Source organism: Pterocles gutturalis, unplaced genomic scaffold (genome assembly GCF_000699245.1).
Source record: "Pterocles gutturalis isolate BGI_N339 unplaced genomic scaffold, ASM69924v1 scaffold10986, whole genome shotgun sequence".
Classification (NCBI taxonomy): domain Eukaryota; kingdom Metazoa; phylum Chordata; class Aves; order Pterocliformes; family Pteroclidae; genus Pterocles; species Pterocles gutturalis.
In genome coordinates, this window is record NW_010097877.1 from 32,269 (window position 1) to 37,615 (window position 5,347).

Consider the following 5,347-nt stretch of genomic DNA (forward strand, 5'->3'; position numbering starts at 1 on the left):
ATGCAAGTCCAGTGGGGCCGGACAGGTTGCAACCACAAGAACTGAGGAAGCTGGCTGATACCACTGGAAGGCCACTTGCAATAAGCTTTAAAAGGTCACAACGATGGGGAGAGATTCCTGAAGACTGGAAGGGAGCAAGCATCACTCCTGTCTTCAAGAAGTACATGAAGGATGATCCGGGGAACTGCAGGCTTGGCTAGCCTTAATCTCAGTCTTTGGGAAGGTGATGGAGCAACTACCTCTGGAAACCATTTCCAAACTCATGAAGGAAAAGAAGATGACTGAGAGTTGTCAGTATGGATCTATAAAGGGGAAATCCTGCTTATCCACCCTGATAGCCTTCTTCAGTGAACTGACGAGCCTAGTGGCTAAGGGAAGACCAGGGGATGTTGCTTATCCTGACTCTAGTAAGGTTTTTATCACAGTCTCCTTATAGCATCCTCATAAACCAGCTGACAACGCACAGGTTAGATAAGTGGACAGTGAGGTGGACTGAAACCTGTCTGAATGGCTGGGCCCAGAGGCTTGTGATCAGCTGCACCAAACCCACTAGGGAATAAGTCACTAGCATTACACTCCAGGGGGTGATAGTGGGGCCAATACTGCTCAACACCTTCGTCAACAACCTGGATGATGGAATAAAGTTTCATCAGTAAGTTTGCAGGCAATAGAAAACTCTGAGGAGTGACTGATAAACTGGATGGTTGTGCTGCCATTTAGAAGTGGGAGAAATGGGTCAAGAAAAATCTCAAGAACTTCAGCAAGGGGAAATGCACCTGGGAGGAAATAAGCCCAGGGACCAGCACACGCTGGTGGCCGACTGGCTGGAAGACAGCGCTGCAGAGAAGGACCCGGGGGTCCCGGTGGACAGCAAGCTGACCATGAGCCAGGAATGCAACCTCATGGCAAAGCTGCCCAACAGTACCTTGGGCTGCATCAGAAAGAGTTGTTGCCAGCAGGTCAAGGGAGGTGGATCCTTCCTCTCTGCTTAGCACTCATGAGGCCACATATGGAGCTCTGTGCCCTCTTCTGGGCTCCCCAGCACAAGACAGACATGGACTGGCTTGAGTAAGTCCAGCACAAGGCCACAAAGATGCCTGGCGCATCCCTGGAACTGGAGCATCATTCATAGGAGCAGGGGCTGAGAGAGCTGGTACCGCTCAGCCTGGAGAAGAGAAGGCTCAGGGTTTGCTGTCACTGATGGGACGGAATGAAGATGAGGGAGCCAGTCTTCTTTCACTCTTCAGCTCACATAAGGAGGAAAGGACAGAACTGGGGTTGAAAGGCAGTTGAGCAGCACGGAGCAGCGTGGGGTTTAGTTACGAGTACAGCTACAGATTTCAGATGTGACTTTGTTAATACCACAGAGACAAAACACTAAAGCAGCTATAAACTTGTTTTTCCTAATAGCTTGCAAACAGCATGGGCTAATCAGTTTCTAAATTGATTCAAGTCTGAACTATGTCCAACTTGATTATACTAAACTCTACAGAATATACTTAAAAAGGATGCATTTGGATGAGGAATTATGTGTGTGCTATTAATGAAGAGCTTTTCACAGGAACAGTTTACAGGTCCTGTTTCTTTACAGGCACATTTTAATAACCAATCAAGCTCTACTGAGGATTACATTTAATTATTCTGGTATAGTCTAAAGCAATCCAACACCTATTCCTATAAGCCCAGGTTCAATGGCACTATTTTCTACCACAGAAAATACCATGGACTAAGATATTGCAAATGCTTGCGGATCTGAATAGCTTCATACACATGAATAATTCCATTGACCTCAACGCTTGCAGGACTGGAACCCAGTAGGATATCACAGACGAAACAATCTCTAATTACTGTCTCTTGAGTAGATACACTTCAAAAGATTGAGGGAAAAAAAAATACACAAGAAAGTTACAGAACAATTCCAGTCCTACAAAGAGTTCAGACAATGCAAATGCATCTTTTCCATAAGGAAATTTTTCTAATGTAAAAAGGAGGAAGGTTGTCACTCTTTCTGTGAGCGTCACTGAAACAACTCTAAATAAATCTTTTCCCTTCAATTCATGAGAGCCTGGCTCTGGTATTATTTGAATGAGGAGGGTGCAAGGTCCTTAAAAGAAATGCCTGAGATAAGAAATCTGCAAATCAGTGCCCTGACTGAAAACTATTTGAATTCCTCACATAGCACACATACTGTACAGAGCAAACATTTAATTGGATGCGGGAAACACTAGAGAACTGCAACACTGTCTTTTAACTATACCCATGTCCTGTGTTCAGCTGAGACAGAGTTCACTTTCTTCACAGTAGCGAGCGAGAGGCTGTGTTTGGGATTTGTGCTCAGAAGAAAGCTGATAAAAAGTGATGTTTATGCGGCTGCCAAGGTCTTTCAGCTTCTCTGGCTGTCTGCAAACAGGAGAAGCTGGGAGGGAGCACAGCCGCAGTGACTAGCCCAGGATTTGATCTTAGGGTCGGGACTGAGACCCAGAGTGGACAATAATCTATCCTATACCATACCCATCATGCCCAGTATAGAGGTGAGGACCCTCCGGAAGATCGGCCCTTTTGGTTCCGGATCTCTTTTGCTCCGGGTCATCTCGCTCCAGGTGGTCGCTTTCCCAAGGCCTTTCCCCCCCACCCCGGTCAGCTCTGGGTCTGGGATGCTCGGACTGTTCTCTCCGTTCCGTGAGTGTGGTTTCGGGACTCTCCGTGCTCCGGGATCGTTAGCCGGGAACAGGCTGAGCCTTGGTCATCGGGTGGGGGGGCAGTGTCACTGTGTATCACTCATTTGTATATTTGTATATAGGATTATTTTCAGTATTATTGTAGTTTAGTTACTAAATTGTTCTTATCTCAACCCACGAGTCCTTTTTTCCCTTTTCCCCTTTAATTCTCTCCCCTGCCCTCAGCTGGGGGGGGTTTTTGCATGAGTGGGCGTGTGGTTTGGCCCCACAGTGAGAGAGAGAGCGGTTTTGTGGATTTGGGCCAAGGGTAAACCCATCACACCATGACTTTAACTACATCTACTCCAGCCATAAAAGTGAACTTTAAGGAAACACTGCAGAAATGTGTGTGGTGTGGAAGAGCTAGAGAAATCTGAATCTGTATCTATCTAACAGATCAGATGTATTACAGTCATTCTCCTACTGGTGCAAGCACAGACAGACAAAGCTGGCTGCATAAACTCATGATTTAGGCCATCTTCCAAGTGCTTGTTTACACAAGTATTACAAACATTGACTGTTTACCCAAGTATTATTAAGAGTGATGTTAAGCCTTGAGTGATGACTTCAATATATAATAAAGTCATACAACTTTGCCTTGACTGTCATCTGAGAAAAAGCTGATTAGTTGAAGGTGTGTTGGTCAAACTAATGTTGGACATCTGAAGACTACTAGAGCCTCCCCAGAAACATAACTTTCACTAGGCTAAAAGCAGATGGATCTACTGAGAACAGCATCTGTAAGACAAAATATCATTAAGTGCAACAGACGTCCCATCTCTGCACATGAACCTGCAGATGCTTCACAAGCATAATGCAGGTTGAGGTGACTCTGCTGCTGGTATGGGAGAGGTTAATGCTTTCCCTGCAGGCATGGGAAATATGATCAGAAGCTTAGCTCCATGTGCTTGCTTGTTTCCGTGCCTCTATGTCTGTTCCCCTGATACCAGACTATACAGGGGAGTCACTGGACTCCAGTTACCAAGAACCTGGGGGCAGGAAGGGGAGTGGAACTCCTGAAATAGTGATAGGACAAGAGCAAATGGCCTGAAGTTGCACCAGGGGAGGTTTAGGCTGGATGTTAGAAAAAATGTCTTCACTGCAAGAGTGATGAGGCATTGGAACAGGCTGCCCAGGGAAGTGGTGGAGTCACCATCCCTGGAGGGGTTCAAGAAATGTGTAGATGGGGTTCTTGGGGACATGGGTTAGTGGGTCGGGTGGTGTTGGGTTGACAGTTGGACTTGATGATCCTTGAGGTCTTTTCCAACCTTCATGATTCTATGAAAATCTTCTCCCACTCTAATGTGATCTCAGCTATGTGCACAAACTTAGAGCATTTACACAGCAAAGTCCTCTCCTTCATCCACCAGTAACAGCACTTGCTTGAAGAGATGGACCAAAACTTGATTCTTCCATATTGCTAGTACCACTGTCACACTCATCGGTGCAGCATTTCTTTACATACTCAGTTTTCACACGTGTAAAATACTAAACGGAGAGTGGAAAGCCACTGGCAGCCAGGCATTAAATCTGCAGGAAGAATGCGAACTTTGTACTACTCATCCCAGGCTAGAAACAAGTATATCTGGAAGGCACTTCCCAGCAAAGCAGCTCTGTTTATATTTCAATTAAAAACAAGCTTGCTGAATATTTCAGCTCTGTCCTCTATTGTCTGATGCAGAGTCCATGCTCACCGGTCAGCTGTTAACCCTTTATCTCACAGAATCATTAACTCAGTGCAATCTCATAGCTTCTACAGAATTTCTGTATGCATGGTACAACCCCCCCCCGGCATGTTTGCTGCACAGCATCAGTGCTTCTTGCTGCAGGTCCCTACCAAATCTACGCCATTACATCTGTGAGAACGCTGACAGTGTAAAAGTGCAGCTCCGTACTCAGAGAAGCAACGTGACAAAACCAGGATTTTCATGTCCGTGTCTCTTCACACACCCAGGTCAGACTTGCATATCTACGGTTACTATCACTGATCACCAACTTTACAGACAGAACCTATGAGAGGAACTAGACTCTTTGCATCACACGCTACTGAAAAGTGACATTCAGGAAGAAAACAAATACTATTGTGCCCACATGCAAGGCAGAAAAATATCCAGCCCACTCTTCCACTCCCACTTGGAAGCAAAGGACAAATACTTTCAAAAGTTCCAACCTTCTTTCAGTTGTAAGCAGAAACTCCTGGATGTGTCTAGGACACAGCTACATAAAGTAAGATGTTATAGATTAATTTGTATTTTAATCCACTAAATCTGTTAAAACAAAAAAGGAACCCTGAAAAAAATCCACCACAAAACCCCAGAGTGGCTTAACCCACACCATGGTCCAGATAAAAGATATGTAAAAATATTTATTTTCCTCCTTCTTGTAGCAGCTGAAGGGCAAAACCACCTTACAGCTTTGGAGACGATGGTCCAACAATGGCAGGGAAGTGAAAGGAGCAGTCATTCCACTATCATACCTTGTATTTTAGCAGCTTCTCAGACATTCCCATCTTTGTAGGCTTTTTTTTTGTGAGAAGGTGACAGCTAACCCGCATTGCATGAGCTTTGAAACTCCAGCCAAGATCTTCAGTTACACCTTTTGGGTGCCATTCAGCGAGACCTAGACAGGCT